Genomic DNA, 17,134 nt, shown 5'->3' on the forward strand with positions numbered 1-17,134 from the left:
GGATCCTCTCATCCCTCTCTTTTCTCCTTTCATAGGTTTTGTTTCTTACCTGGCCATTTATACTTACCTATTCACACAGCTAATTTTCTGTCACGTTTAAACACCACCCGCCACCCTTTTTTTTCTTAATCCTATTTTTCCTTTCTGATAACCATGTTGGTCAGTAACCCCATTATTTTTGCTTTGTACTATTAGAGTGTCAATTTACTTTTCTGTATGCCTTTTTGAAACATCTAAACCCAATAAAAAAGCTTTGTAAAAGAAAGATGCTTAACTGCCTAATGTCTCATAAAACTGTGGTTCTACCAGGTGCCTATGGAAGTATAGAGAAAATATAGTTATTGCCAGATAGCATCTAGTAAATTATAAAGGACTGTCTCCAACAAAATATAAAAAAAGATTACAGCACAGTAGAATTGTTTTTTATTATTTGCTTACAATATTAATTTTAATGTGATTAAAATTCGCTAGCTCTCCATCTCCCAGACTACTACAGGAAGAGTCAAATTCCCTAGAACTGCTCCATCCCACTTTGTAATGAGATAATAGTAGACGGCAGGGCTTATGACATTCAGTGTGCTCGCATAGGTAATTTTGGCATCCAAGGAGATGCAGAAAAGCTTTTATATAGCTGCCAGAGGGGAGCAAAAGCAGAATACTAAAGAGCAGGGATCAAACTATGGCCCTCTAGCTTTTGCAGAACTACACATCCTATGAGGCATTGTAAAACTCTTGACATTCACAGACATGATTAGGCATGATTGGAATTGTAGTTCCTGAATATCTAGAGAGCCATAGTTTAAAGACCCCTGCTATAGAGTGTAATTTAAGACAGCTCAGAGTCTGCATTGACTGCTGGCATCACATTCAAAATGGCAGAGCCCAGCAGCCATCTCAGGACTTTGGGCTATCTACACAAGGAGAGCTTTGGTAGGTAAACAGGTCTAAAATACATTAAATATACCTAATCCTATTGGAAGATTGTGGAAATTAATGGTTTTGTGAAAGGGCCTCTTTAAGGAGTTCCCATATAAACTTGTGTAATCATTGTGTAATACTTTTTCATGCAGTTGGTACTTGCATTAAAAATGTAAGGTCAACCCTTTTGTGAATTATCCAATATGATACTTCTAATATTGCTGCAAAGATTATGAAAAGAAAAAAGTAAAGGTTCGGTCACACTAGCGGCAAAGACTGCTGCTCCTCTGAAGGGACTCATGGATCGCTTTTCAATAGCTTTTGATGGGTGTGGGGGAGGTTATATTTCCTCTTCACCAGCCGTTTTAACCCCCTAAATGCCAGGATCAATATCATGCAAATGCATGCAATTGGGGCAGTTGCAGCACAGCTCCATTCACCATTGACACCACCACTCGAACAGCGCAGTTGGTATGTTTTAGTTTAATCGTTGCCAGCAGCGCTGATCAGTGTATTCTAAGGTGCACAGCAGGGAAGATTCCTGAACTCATCCACTCTCTTGATTCATAGTAGTTGCCGGGGGTAAATTCTACAATATTTGCAGAGCAACAACTGGCACTTACAATTGCCTCAATTGAGAACAAGGGAAGCAGATTAAAGCCTCCTCATACAAATGCAATTGATGGTATTAGTAGATAAAAATATGTTTAAAGTCAGCTAAAGTATATTGATAGCTATCAAAAGGTTGTACAAAATGCAGTGGGATAAAAGCAGAATGTTACAGTTTCTATGCATTACAGTCCTATTGTCCCTAAATATATTGGAGTATATTTACTAAAGTTGGAGTACGCAAAATATGGTGTAGCTCTGCATACAAACCAATCAATCAGCCCTCAGGTTTTATTACCAAAGCTTAACAAGCTGAAGTTAGAAACTGACTACCATGCACAGCTGCACCAGATTCGGAGTATTAGTTTTAGTAAATTTATCCCACTTGCATAAAAGGTGACAGCCAAACAAAATGGAACAAGGAAAACTGAATTAAGTTGCAGGAATAAGTCATGTGGGAATCAGTGATTAAAGCCCAAAGTCATCCAAAAAGTTTTTGGAGTGCGGAAGGGTTAGAACCTTCTCTCCAATAAGGACACCGAAGAAAACACATTTTATTAGAGCTGGGTAGCATTCGAACTTATGACAATGTTTTCATTGATAGACTCTGCCTTCCAATCCTAGTTCTTGTACAGGCACCAAAGAGATAGGAAGTAAAAACAAATCCACCCAATGATGGTCAAAAGACAGAAGTAAAAACCTGACATTATCCAAAGTAAAAACATTTTGGCTGGAGTTTGGTTTAAATGATTAAAAGGGATATCATCAAGACTTGGGTTTCTGATGAAATCCAGAAGAGGGCCCATGGTGACCAATGTGACTTGACTGGGTTTGTGTAATTCTATATTGTGGAAAAACTTTTCAGTGGGTATTTGGTGGTTAAAAAAAAAAAAAAAAAAAAAGCAGCGAATAATTGGAGAAGTCAATATTCCCAATTCCTGAGATTTATGCAAAAAATTCCCTATTGGCAAAATGTATTAAGTCAGTGGGTAGAGAAACCTAGGTGACTTTTCCTTTGAGGTTTTCATTTGTAATAATAATAAGAATAAGAATACAAATTCACTTTTAGGTTATATCCATTATTTACCACCAAAAGAAAGCCATTTGTGGGAAAAATAAAGGACATACATTTCATTAATGTACACAGTGTATGACAGCACAATTGTTCGTTAAAGTACCGCAGTGCCGTATAGCAAAAAATGGTCTGGTCATGGTGTAAGAGTAAATATTCAGGTCGTCAAGTGGTTAATCCACCAGATTGTACTTGCCTTGTCACACACCTATGTTTTGACATCACCCCCGCCTTGTCACACACCTATGTTTTGACATCACCACCTCCTCCTTTTTTGGTTATTTATTCCACTTATATTCTGCTAAGCTAGTTTCCCTCAGGTTGCTCTGCCTTCAAATCCCTGGTCATTATCCACTGGACCTCCTCGCTCAGCACCACACTTCTAGTCCCCTAGGCCGACTGCCTGTGACCACCTTCCATACTGACAGGAGGAGAGACAGTCGTTACCCTCCTCCTGGGACCTGGCTTCCTGCCCAAAGATGCCCCGTCACATGCGCCCCCGGCTATTATCACCTATCCCAGGATGCACTGCAGTTGTGCCCTCCCACTGGGACAGCCACAAAAGCCTGTGTTTCACTGGCTGGGTTTCCTCCACTGTCCAACAGGCTCCCCTATTGGATACAGTGGGGACACTCCCTCAGACCAAGTGAATCACACATGGACACATGTAACAGGCAAAACTACTGATCAGGCTCCCCTGATAAGCAGATGCAGCAAACAATGCTTTTACCTAGCACCTTTCTAGGAGGGTGCTACATCTGCTATAACCTCTCCCATTTACATTTTGTACAGTATGTGTAGTTATTTAAGACACTAGTAGCCTCCACTTTGCTCTTCACTAATACAGGGGATTAACTGTTTATTCCTCTATTCCAGATTGTAATGGTTGGTAGAGTTAGAACAGCTATCAAAAAATATTTCTAATCTGCAAACAAAGACAAATCTAGTAAACTCTTAATGATTTTAATCGCCCATAGACATTAAATAAAATTAGTTCTCAAACAGATCTAGTGAGTCTAAATTCCTGTGTGGCACCCAAAACATTTTGGGTAAATGGCAACCCAATCATGTATAGAGAACGATACATGCAAGTGCTTGCAGCAAGCAAGCTATGGGGCTAGTTTGATCATTACTGTATATCTGACCATCCTTTAATGTCTATGGACAGATTTACACACTTCTGTTGCAATGCAACACCCTCTGATCTATTAAATTCTTTGCCTTTGAGCATTTCTTCAGATTAAATTAGGTCTATGGGTAACATAAAAAGGTGGCCCATTTTTGGCAAGTGCCCAAATTTTGAGCATAGCTTAAAAAAAAAAAAAAAATCAGGTAGTTTGTGTTCTAAACTAGGGTACCTGTTTTAACTTCTATGGTCATAGGCGATTGATATTGCATAGGTGTATTACTAGCCCGATCCTTGACTTTTCCTTTTACAGTGCCTTGCAAAAGCATTTTCGTCCCAGCTGCTGAAAAATATCCTCACAGCATGATGCTGCCACCACCATGTTTCACTGTGGGGATGGTGTTCTTTGCGTGATGTGATGTGTTGGGTTGGGTTTGCGACAGACATAGCGTTTTCTTTGATGGCCGAAAAGTTCAATTTTGATCTCAGACTAGAGCACCTTCCTCCATACATTGGGAGTCTCCCACATGCCTTTGCGCAAACTCCAAACGTGCCATTTTGTTTATTGCTGAAAGTAATGGCTTTCTTCTGGCCACTTTGCCATAAAGCCCAACTTTATGGAGCGTACGGCTTATTGTCGGCCTATGTACAGATACTCTAGTCTCTGCTGTGGAACTCTGCAGCTCCTCCAGGGTTGCCTTAGGTCTCCGTGCTGCCTCTCTGATTAATGCCCTCCTTGCCTGGTCCGTGAGTTTTGGTGGGTAGCCGTCTCTTGGCAGGTTTGCTGTTGTGCCATGTTCTATTCCATTTGGTTATGATAGATTTGATTTTGCGCCTGGGGATCAAAGATTTGGATATTTTTTTTAAAACCTAACCCTGACTTGTACTTAAGAACATTGCCCCTTACTTGTTTGGAGAGTTCCTTGATCTTCATGGCAGTGTTAGTGGTACCTCTTGCTTAGGTGTTGCAGCCTCTGGGGCCTTTCAAAAAAAGGCTTGTATATGTAGTGACAGGTCATGTGACACTTAAATTGCACACAGGTAGACATAATTTCACTAATTATGTGACTTCTGAAGGTAATTGGTTATGGAAAATGGAGGACGATGGGTCGGAGTGTCCTGATAAGAACTTTAAACTAGCTGCTGGCGGTCAGGGCGTACATACGCTTTGCAACCTCATACACATTAGGTAACATCTGGTCTCTTCTCAGGGTCTGGATTTATACAATTGTTCACCAGCATACGTAACTCCTCAGAATAGTGATCAGACGGCAATGGTGGATAGTCGCACTGCTCTATCTTCTTACACAAAGAGTACAGGTTCATCTTGTCTCCATAAAATGGACTTCGTAGTGCTGCCATCTCATACATCAGACATCCTAATGACCAAATATCTGATTCGAAGTTGTATCCGTTTTCATGTATCCTTTCTGGTGACATGTAATAGGGGGTACCAACTAAAGAATGTGCAGCTTTGGTTTTGGAGCTGAAGAAGCTGCCCAAGCCTAAATCCCCCAGCTTTGCCACACCTGTGGCGGTTATAAACACATTGGCTGGTTTAATATCTATGCATGATATGGCAGGACTGCATATGTTCCAAGGCACTGCACAAAACATTTCCAAACCGTCCTCTCAGGGATCAGCTGTTTTTGCTTCTTAAAATGCTTTATCATCCTAGAAAGGTCCCCAGCATCTGCCAGTTCCAGGACTATATTCAGTTCATTGTCCTCAATGAAGGAAGCATAATATTTAATGACATTTGGATGGTTCAGTTGCTTAAGGAGGTCAATCTCTTTGATACAGTCAGCTCTTGCCATCCATCAAATCAAAAATCTGAACTTTTTTTAAAGCAACAGGGACTCCATCCAAAAGGCATCTGGCTCTGTATACTTCACTAAACTGGCCCCTGCCAATTTTCTTCTCAATCTGGAAATTGGCTAGCGTATTATACCCCATGTCTGGTCTCAGTGGCTTCTGTGGCTGGAACGGAGGCACTGGTGGTCCCTGCATGGCCTGAAACTGATCTTCCATTATCTTGGATGCACAAGCACCACAGAGCTCTGTACAGACCGCCACCGTTCCGGCTGTCTTGTCACCGCATGTACACACCGACCGGCCACCTGCACCGCGGGCCGCAAAACTCCGTAAGTGTACTTCCATTTTATTGCACAAAAATAGCAGAAAAAAAAAAACGGAACCTACCAGTCTTTTCTTAAAGCTGGGTACACACCAAGTTTTCTTATGTTCAACTCAGCAAAAAAAAAAAAAAAATATTTGACAGAACAGCATACTAACACAAGCGATGTTGGAACACAACAGCACAGTGGAGGAGATTGCTGTACTGACAGGGGGACTGCCTCCCCTCCAGAACACACTATTCAGTGTTTGCAGCCATAGGCTGCCAGCACTGATCAAACTGTGGTCAGATGCTGGTTTTCCAGCATGCCCGCTTTACAGAAGCTGGTCGTAAGCCTATACACATGGGCTGAAAGTCATCCCAGTCCAGCCAAACTGACCATCCTCTGCATATTTTCAGCCAGCGTGTACCCAGCTTTACCTGGGTGGTTTCTTACAGCTCTGACTTATTTACATTCATTTCAATCACAATACAGCCTCAGAGAAAGATCAGATTCTAGAGGATACTTGCTTTAGGTCAGATTCTAGAGGATACTTGCATTAGCATCTTAAAAGATTCCTGGATCCATATCTCTGGACAATGGGTGACCTCACCCCACTTTCTAACCCCCTTCTTTAAAGTCTAATGCTCTCCTGAATCCTCAGTTAATGAAAAAAAACAAAAAAAACTGCACATCTGTGGAGAGAGAAAGATGAAGCCAACTAAGGCACAGTATTTTTTTTTTTTTTTTAAAGTGTAAAAATAAAAAAATTAGGAAACAAATTAAAGCGCCCTGTCCCCGTTAGCTCGTGCGCAGAAGCAGATGCATATGCAAGTCCCACCCACATATGTAAACAGTGTTCAAACCACACATGCGAGGTATCGCTGCAATCGTTCGAGCGAGAGCAATCATTTGAGCCCTAGACCCCCTCTAACTGTAAAAATTTCTACAGGTTACCAGTTTAAAGTGCCGCCTATGGGTATTTTTAAGTATCAATGTTTGTACTGGGGTTGGGGTTCTAAGTAATTTTCTAGCAAAAAAAAAAAAAAGCGGATTTGAACTTGTAAAACAACAAGTGTCAGAAAAATGCCCGGTCCAGAAGTGGTTAAAGGAAACAGACCGCAATAAAACCTGAGACTTCTAATATTTACATACGCTATCCAAAACAAGGTTTCCCACATGTACATAAATTCAGGATATTTAAGTTGTACTTCGACAGTCTGGCAAGGGGGTAGGGAGCTATATTGGGAAATCACTTGGCAGTTTGTGATCTTAAATATTAAAAACCCTTAATTTATTATCAGAAACTTCCTGAAATGCCAATGGATACTTGAATTTATCACCAATTTGTGGCCACCACAGGTCACAACAGCTCTCCTTAAAGACATTGCAACGAACATTCACTTATCTTCAAAATGAGAACTGTTGACAGTGTCCTCCTCTACATATGTATTAGTTGCAGAAATAGCCAATTAAAGCTGTATATAAAAATATGACCTATTATGTCCTTCCATGAGGAAATGTTATAAAACAGATGAGCAGTTTCCATTTTGGATACAACAGCACTGGTAGAGGTATGGAAAATAAGAAGAAATCTATATAAAATTAAATTTATTTTTTTCCCCTCAGGAGAGTTACATTTGTGAACTAATTTGTTAAAGCAATACATAAAACATGAATCTCCCTGTCTTTCCAACCTGCCTGGCTTCTAATGGCACATGGGCACATTTACATACAATTCAAGCATGATACAGCCTCAGAGGGTAGTCAGGTTCTAGGCGATACTTGATTAGCATCTTACAAAGAGCCCTTGGTCCATATCTCTAGATCATGGATGACCGCAGCCCACTTTCTGATCCCTACTATAAAGTCTGATGGGGACATACTAAAACATTTAATGTGAAAATGGCTTAATGTAGCTTAATGTGTAATAAAGTGCCTAAACCATAACCAATTGCCCTGAAACTTTACACAGACTAAGTTTTTAACTGTCATAATATATCCTAGAAGTTTCATGTTGTTTGGTCTTCCAGGAGGCAAACTAGGGACATTAAGCTTGTTTTTTGGGGAGCTTAATGTGGCTTAACGTACAAAAAAGAGCTTAGATGTGAACCAATTTCCCCCAAACTTGGCACAAAAGAAGAGCCTATCAATTCCAACATATTCTGAAAATTTCAGATCATTTGATAAATCACACCAAAAGTTATTCACATTAAGCTCTTTTTGTACAATACTAAAACATTTAATGTCCTTAGCTTAATGTGAAAAGAGCTTAATGTACCAAAATGTGCCTAAACCTCAACCAATTGTCTTGAAACTTTGCACAGCCCAAGTTCTGCACTTCCCAAAGCTATCCTGGAGGTTTCATCGAATTTGGTCTCCCACACGGAAAACTGGGGACATTAAGCTCTTTTTTTGGGGCGCTTAATGTGGCTTAACGTACAAAAAAGAGCTTAGATGTGAACCAATTTCCCCCAAACTTGGCACAATAGAAGAGTCTATCTATTCCAACATATTCTGAAAATTTCAGATCATTTGGTAAATCACACCAAAAGTTATTCACATTAAGCTCTTTTTAGCAATCATAAAAACGCATAGCTTAATGTGAAAAGAGCTTAATGTACCAAAATGTGCCTAAACCTCAACCAATTGTCTTGAAACTTTGCACAGCCCAAGTTCTACACTTCCCAAAGCTATCCTGGAGGTTTCATCGATTTTGGTCTCCCACACGGAAAACTGGGGACATTAAGCTCTTTTTTTGGGGCGCTTAATGTGGCTTAACGTACAAAAAAGAGCTTAGATGTGAACCAATTTCCCCCAAACTTGGCACAATAGAAGAGTCTATCTATTCCAACATATTCTGAAAATTTCAGATCATTTGGTAAATCACACCAAAAGTTATTCACATTAAGCTCTTCTTAGCAATCATAAAAACGCATAGCTTAATGTGAAAAGAGCTTAAAGTACCAAAATGTGCCTAAACCTCAACCAATTGTCTTGAAACTTTGCACAGCCCAAGTTCTGCACTTCCCAAAGCTATCCTGGAGGTTTCATCAAATTTGGTCTCCCACGTGGAAAACTGGGGACATTAAGCTCTTTTTTTGGGGAGCTTAATGTGGCTTAACGTACAAAAAAGAGCTTAGATGTGAACCAATTTCCCCCAAACTTGGCACAATAGAAGAGTCTATCAATTCCAACATATTCTGAAAATTTCAGATCATTTGATAAATCACACCAAAAGTTATTCACATTAAGCTCTTTTTGTACAATACTAAAACATTTAATGTCCTTAGCTTAATGTGAAAAGAGCTTAATGTACCAAAATGTGCCTAAACCTCAACCAATTGTCTTGAAACTTTGCACAGCCCAAGTTCTGCACTTCCCAAAGCTATCCTGGAGGTTTCATCAAATTTGGTCTCCCACACGGAAAACTGGGGACATTAAGCTCTTTTTTTGGGGCGCTTAATGTGGCTTAACGTACAAAAAAGAGCTTAGATGTGAACCAATTTCCACCAAATGATCTGAAATTTTCAGAATATGTTGGAATTGATAGACTCTTCTATTGTGCCAAGTTTGGGGGAAATTGGTTCACATCTAAGCTTTTTTGTACGTTAAGCCACATTAAGCTCCCCAAAAAAAGAGCTTAATGTCCCCAGTTTTCCGTGTGGGAGACCAAAATCGATGAAACCTCCAGGATAGCTTTGGGAAGTGCAGAACTTGGGCTGTGCAAAGTTTCAAGACAATTGGTTGAGGTTTAGGTACATTTTGGTACGTTAAGCTCTTTTCACATTAAGCCATGCGTTTTTATGATTGCTAAAAAGAGCTTAATGTGAATTACTTTTGGTGTGATTTACCAAATGATCTGAAATTTTCAGAATATGTTGGAATAGATAGACTCTTCTATTGTGCCAAGTTTGGGGGAAATTGGTTCACATCTAAGCTCTTTTTTGTATGTTAAGCCACATTAAGCGCCCCAAAAAAAGAGCTTAATGTCCCCAGTTTTCCGTGTGGGAGACCAAAATCGATGAAACCTCCAGGATAGCTTTGGGAAGTGCAGAACTTGGGCTGTGCAAAGTTTCAAGACAATTGGTTGAGGTTTAGGCACATTTTGGTACGTTAAGCTCTTTTCACATTAAGCTATGCGTTTTTATGATTGCTAAAAAGAGCTTAATGTGAATTACTTTTGGTGTGATTTACCAAATGATCTGAAATTTTCAGAATATGTTGGAATAGACAGACTCTTCTATTGTGCCAAGTTTGGGGGAAATTGGTTCACATCTAAGCTCTGTTTTGTACGTTAAGCCACATTAAGCTCCCCAAAAAAAGAGCTTAATGTCCCCAGTTTTTCGTGTGGGAGACCAAAATCGATGAAACCTCCAGGATAGCTTAGGGAAGTGCAGAACTTGGGCTGTGCAAAGTTTCAAGACAATTGGTTGAGGTTTAGGCACATTTTGGTACATTAAGCTCTTTTCACATTAAGCTAAGGACATTAAATGTTTTAGTATTGTACAAAAAGAGCTTAATGTGAATAACTTTTGGTGTGATTTACCAAATGATCTGAAATTTTCAGAATATGTTGGAATAGACAGACTCTTCTTTTGTGCCAAGTTTGGGGGAAATTGGTTCACATCTAAGCTCTTTTTTGTACGTTAAGCCACATTAAGCTCCCCAAAAAAAGAGCTTAATGTCCCCAGTTTTCCACGTGGGAGACCAAAATCGATGAAACCTCCAAGATAGCTTTGGGAAGTGCAGAACTTGGGCTGTGCAAAGTTTCAGGACAATTGGTTGAGGTTAAGGCACATTTTGGTACGTTAAGCTCTTTTTACATTAAGCCGTGGACATTAAACGTTTTAGTATTGTAAAAAAATAGCTTAATGTGAATAACTTTTGGTGTGATTTACCAAATGAGCTAAAATTTTCAGACTATCTTAGCATCAATAGAGTCTTCTATTGTGTGAAGTTTGGGGGAAATTGGTTAACATCTAAGCTCTTTTTTGTACATTAAGCCACATTAAGCTCCCCAAAAAACAAGCTTAATGTCCCTTGTTTGCCTCCTGGAAGACCAAACTACATGAAACTTCTAGGATATATTAGGAAAGTTAAAAACTTAGTCTGTGCAAAGTTTCAGGGCAATTGATTAAGGTTTAGGCACTTTATTACACATTAAGCTACATTAAGCCATTTTCACATTAAATGTTTTAGTATGTCCCGTCTGATGCTCTCTTAAACCCTTAGTCAATGAAAAAGCCTGTCTTGCTCTGACTTGGAAGGTAGCTTGGATCCTCCAAGAGCCTATATCACCCAACTAACCAGACGGAAGTCATTTTCTGTCCTACAGGACAAGATTCTCTATGCAACTGAGTTCAAAGTGACTGCATTTCTTAGTTAAGTCAGTCACGGTGAGGCCGCGCTCTGCTGTGAGGAGTTGTGCGGCCCGCGGTGCAGGTGGCCGGTCGGTGTGTATGTGCGGTGACTAGACAGCCTGGAACGGCGGCGTTCTGTCCAGAGCTCTGCGGTGCTTGTGCATCCAAGATAATGGCAGATCAGTGTCAGGCCATGCAGGGACCACCAGTGCCTCAGTTCCAGCCACAGAAGCCACTGAGACCAGACATGGGGTATAATACGCTAGCCAATTTCCAGATTGAGAAGAAAATTGGCAGGGGCCAGTTTAGTGAAGTATACAAAGCCAGATGCCTTTTGGATGGAGTCCCTGTTGCTTTAAAAAAAAGTTCAGATTTTTGATTTGATGGATGCCAAGGCAAGAGCTGACTGTATCAAAGAGATTGACCTCCTTAAGCAACTGAACCACCCAAATGTCATTAAATATTACGCTTCCTTCATTGAGGACCATGAACTGAATAGAGTCCTGGAACTGGCAGATGCTGGGGACCTATCTAGGATGATAAAGCATTTTAAGAAGCAGAAACGGCTGATCCCTGAGAGGATGGTTTGGAAATATTTTGTGCAGCTGTGCAGTGCCTTGGAACATATGCAGAGATGTATAGTAACGAAGTAGAACTACTTAAGTACTGTACTTAAGTACCGAAATGCGGTATCTGTACTTTCCTAGAGTAGAATTTTTTTCTCCTACTTCTACTTTTACTTCACTACATTTTTTCGATGATTTCGATACTTCTACTCAAGTATTTTTTTTTTTGTGCTGCATAGTTACTCGTTACTTTTAAAAAAATTACCACTGCCAGAACAGTAGATGGCAGGTTGCATAAAGCTCAAAAAAATGTGTATAATGTCATTTGTAAATCAGCGCATACGAAAATAAAGGCTGTGTATAATAAAAGCTGCAATACCAAATCTTTCCAATAAAAAGAAAATATGAAACAAACAAATAAATGGTGCTACAGCGCTTAAAGTGCATCAAGAAACTACTAACAAACACAGGTTAATCATTTGAATAAATCATTTGAAATAATAAAAACAATATGATGTTCAAACTTTTGACTTATTTCTTTAATAACTACATAACACAGTACTTGTACTTCTACTTTCAGTACTTGAGTAGAATTTTTTTTTCAAAACTACTGGTACTTTTTACTTTTAGTACTTAAGTAGCAAATTTTTTGAAAAAACTACTTGCAATACTTAAGTAAAAAAAATGTTGAATACTTTAGTACTTCTACTTAAGTAACTTTTTCTGCGAGCACTTCCACTTCTACTCAAGTAATTTTTTGATCGAGCACTTGTACTTTTACTCAAGTAGAAATTTCGAGTACTTTATACAAGTCTGAACATATGCATTCCCACCGCGTCATGCATAGAGATATTAAACCAGCCAATGTGTTTATAACCGCCACAGGCGTGGTGAAGCTGGGGGATTTAGGCTTGGGCCGCTTCTTCAGCTCCAATACCACAGCTGCACATTCTTTAGTTGGTACCCCCTATTACATGTCACCAGAAAGGATACATGAAAACGGATACAACTTCAAATCAGATATTTGGTCATTAGGATGTCTGTTGTATGAGATGGCAGCACTACAAAATCCATTTTATGGAGACAAGATGAACCTGTACTCTTTGTGTAAGAAGATAGAGCAGTGCGACTATCCGCCATTGCCGTCTAATCACTATTCTTAAGGAGTTACGTATGCTGGTGAACAATTGTATAAATCCAGACCCTGAGAAGAGACCAGATGTTCCCTATGTGTAGGAGCTTGCACAGCGTGTTCACGCCCTGACCGCCAGCAGCTAGATTACAGTTCTTATCAGGACACTCCGACCCATCGTCCTCCACTTTCAAGATTTTTCAGGCCATACATACTGTTGGAGGGAAAAGTTTTAGAACATCATACTTGCTTAAAGGGTATTTGGGCCATTTCCAAACCCTTTATCTACAAGTTCTAGGATAAGCAGAGTTTTTCCAAATGTTAAGCTTTGGGGAATTTTTTTTTTTTTTTTTTTTTTTTTTTTTTTTTTTTATTTAAAAAAAGGCACCATTTTTTTTTTATTTGCACTGTAGGAAGTTGCCCTCATTCTGCAGCCAGGTTTAGGCCATGTCAACAGCATGTTTACTATAGACTGTAATTGAGCGCCTTAAACTCTTACAATGCCTGATATGTCGCTTGTGCTCTTTAGCTATAGTTTAAAAACAGAAATACCTATGTTATCACCTGCAAATTGTGCCTGTTAATCTAATCTGTGCCTTCCTAAATTTCACAGGACATGGTTCTAAACAATAATGGAAAGGTACAATGTCTTTTTCATGTAAATATGGTCAGTCTTTGGCACATCACATGAAATGGGATTGGCGTGCTAATTTGGGGGGGTTGATCAATACCATCTTGAACTCAAGTCCTTGTGCTACCAGATTGCTTATTTTTTTTTTTTTTATATAATAAAGAGAAATATTGTGCCTTTTTAAATATTGAAACTATAGTGCATGGTAATGCTTTGTTTTGCCTTTTTCTCAAATATATTTAGTTCTTAATAAATGGATTTTTGTAAAATCTTACCGTAAAATCCTTTTCTCTTAGCTCATTGACAGACGTAGTCCTCGGTGATTCAACACCCTCGGGTTATGCTGCCCTCTACAGGAGTAGGACTAGACAGGAAAGAAAACGTTCTGGCCACACCCTAGGGGCAGTCCCAGAGGGTATATCCTCTCACTTCCTGCTCTAGCAAATCAGTTATGTCACAAAGCAGTGTTTAGAGAATTTAACCCAACCCAACTCAAAAACAGAGGGGCGGGTACTACATCTGTCAATGAGCTAAGAGAAAAGGATTTTACGGTAAGATTTTACAAAAATCCATTTTTCTCTATCGCTCATTGACAGACGTAGTCCTCGGTGATTCAACACCCTCGGGACGTCCCAAAGCAGTACCACAAATGAGGGGTGGGAAAATGGAAATCAAATCCAATCTAGAAGGCCCAACCGGTGCCAACTAGAAGTTTACAATGCTCATCCTCAATGATGAGACTCAACAGAAATTTTTCAACAGAAAAAAACCCGAGGTAGACCACCGGTCTCCTCAAATTGCGGCCTGCAAAACCTTGCGGCCAAATGAGGCATCCGCCGATGCCATCACATCAATCTTATAAAATTTTGTAAGGGTATGTCCCGACGACCAGGTGGCCGCCTTACATACCTGGACCACTGACGCCTGATGGCGATAGGCCCAGGAAGTACTGAGCGCTCAAGTGAAGTGCGCCCTAACAGGGAACGGAGGATTCCGACCCTTAATAGAATAAGCCTGTACCACCGTCTGACTGATCCATGTAGATATGGTCGCGGCAGACACAGGCAACCCCCTTCAAGGGCTATCCGTGATCACAAAAAGTGAGTCCGTCTTACGAAAACAAGTTCGTAGTAAAGTGTATCCTTCTGAACCCGATCCAAGGAGTGTAATGCAAACTCCCAAGGATGGCTAGTCTTAGGACACGGGGAAGGTAACACAATACTTTTATTCAGATGAAAAACTCTGAAAACCACTTTAGGAAGGAAGGATGGATTCGGAAGAAGAACCACCTTATCCCTATGAACCACCAGATATGGGGAACGACAAGATAATGCGGCCAGTTCTGACACCCTGCGTGCAGAAGTAATGGCCACCAAGAAGGCCACCTTCTGGGATAAGCAAGTGAATCTCCCTAATATCTTCAAAGAGAAGTTTCTGAAGAACCAACCACACTAAATTAAGATCCCAGGCGGTAAGGGTGCGCGCACTGGCGGAGCCAGATGTCGCACCCCCTGGATGAAATTCCGCACCAAGGAATGATTAGCCAAAGGTTTCTTGAAAGAAGATTGCTAACGCCGAAAACCTGACCCTTGATCGTGCTCAAGGATAGTTTCTGCTCAACCCCTTGTTGCAGACAGACCAAAATTCGGGTCACCGAATAGGTATGTGGGGGAAATCCAATAGATTCACACCATGCAATATAAGACTTCCATGTGCTGGAAGTCGCTTTCCTTGCTTTAACTGGAGGTAGGAATAACTGAAGCTGACACTCCCTTGTCCTTCAGTACCTGGGTCTCAATGGCCAGGCCATTAAGCCAGCGACTGTAAAGCAAGATGGAAGATCGGTCCCTGAGACCGCAAATCCTCCCTGAGAGGAAGTCTCCAAGGAGCGTCCGCGACTAGCCTCACCAAGTCGGCGTACCAGGCTCGACGAGGTCAGTCCGGAATTTCCAGAATAACTGGAATTCCCTCCACCTCTATCCTGCAAAGAAGTTCCCGCAGCAACTTGAGAGGATGGAAGGCATGCCGTAGCTGATACTGCCCCCACGGGGCGATCAGCGTTTCTGCTGCGTCCACTAGAGGATCGCGGCGCGAGCTACAAACCTCTGCACCTTCCTGTTAAGCCAAGGTGCCAACAGATCCACATCCGGGATGTCCCAATGAAGGGACAGCTAGTGAAAAACCTCTGGATGAAGAGGCCATATGCGATTGGATCCGAATCGGGCTGCTCTAGAGCTGCTCGATCCAGTAAATCAGACAAAATCTGATCGCTCTCAGTCCCGATACCCTTATTGGTAATCTAGATACTATCGGAAGAAATGACTTCCCCTGGTTGAGCATCGGAGACTTCCTGGTCCGCTCGCTCAACCGGATCCGATTGTCCAGGGAATCGGAATTCTGATTCCATTAAAAAAGAATCTCCTTCAGGAGAATTCGGGTATGAGACTGGGTATACGGTACTGCCTCTAAGAAGGCCACCATCAGTCCCAGCCAATTGACGGACAGCAACATCCGAATCGTTGACTGAACCTTCTGGAGTTTCTCCGCAAGGAGAAACTCTCTTGCCCAGGATGTATCCAACCTTAGGCCCAGATAGTTCAGTCTCCTGGTGGGAACCAGGGATGATCTTTGGGAAAGCGAAAAAACGCTGATGTCCTGCGATGATGGGGATATAAAGATAGGCCTCCTAAATGTCTATGGACGCCAGGAAATCCCCCTGATGCAGGGAGGCCACCACTGTACGGATGGACTCTATTTCTTCCCAAGTCCAGATTTGGACGCACCTTGCCCTCTTTCCTGGGCATTGTGAATAGGTTCGAATAGAACCCCTGAAACCGTTCAATGTTAGAAGGGAAGAATCGCACCGGCGGAAGTGATCGAAACTCGATCCTGTGTCCTCCAGAAACCGGTGAAGACATCCCCCCCCACCCCAGAGATGGGTAGGGGCGCATCAGGCTGTATCTTCAGGCTTGGCTGAGCCGGACTTTTTGTTTAGCCGACCAGCGCCCTTTGAAACCCCTCTAAAGGGGCTTTGGAGGGTTTCGCCTTATCGCCCGCCCTCGCGGAACGAACAACTCTTTATGAGCAGAAGGTCCTCGTTAGTTACGAGGTCCTTTTATCCTAACAGTCTGTGGCAAGACAGCAGGTGGTACCGTCTATCCTATAAAGAGGAATTCCTTAAACGGATAGCACCTAGCCATGCGTTTGGAAATAACAGGGGTTCGTTTCAAAATGACCCCATTTGGGTAAAGGAAAATCCTTCGCCCTTTTGGTAGGCTAACAAGTACCAAAAAGGAATCTCAGTCTCAGCTACCTCTGCCGGTGTAACCTCAAGACTAAAGGTTTCCCGGACGGACACAACTAGTGCATCCACCACTTTGTGCTATGGCGGAGGCAGAAACGTGCTCCTCACTGCTGAGGAGATATTACCTGAGACAACAGCCCCTGAAGTATCTGATAAACAATAGGGGTAGGCGGGGGTCGCTTCTTGACCCCAGTCCCTGACAGGCCACCCCCACCCGGGATACCAAAGACTCCAAAACTGCCGATAATGCATTAAAAACAAGTGGGGTACTGGAGGGTCCTGCGGCCACCTTGAGG

The 17,134-nt window shown here is 41.4% G+C and overlaps 1 protein-coding gene and 2 pseudogenes across 3 annotated transcripts in view; 1 reads left to right on the forward strand and 2 right to left on the reverse strand.

The window, feature by feature from the left end:
* The window catches only part of EVA1A (eva-1 homolog A, regulator of programmed cell death), a 601,323-nt gene that overhangs the window by 405,819 nt on the left and 178,370 nt on the right, over positions 1–17,134 (reverse strand). The window lies entirely within an intron of this gene.
* On the reverse strand, positions 4,862–5,863 carry LOC309549536 (serine/threonine-protein kinase Nek7-like; annotated as a pseudogene). The gene has a single exon. The product of its transcript is annotated as a serine/threonine-protein kinase Nek7-like (transcript).
* LOC309549537 (serine/threonine-protein kinase Nek7-like) lies at positions 11,250–13,195 on the forward strand (annotated as a pseudogene). Its single transcript has 2 exons — positions 11,250–11,817; positions 12,561–13,195. The product of its transcript is annotated as a serine/threonine-protein kinase Nek7-like (transcript).

The sequence above is a fragment of the Pelophylax lessonae genome (assembly GCF_965119305.1).
Source record: "Pelophylax lessonae genome assembly, chromosome: 3".
In the NCBI taxonomy this organism is placed as follows: Eukaryota; Metazoa; Chordata; class Amphibia; order Anura; family Ranidae; genus Pelophylax; species Pelophylax lessonae.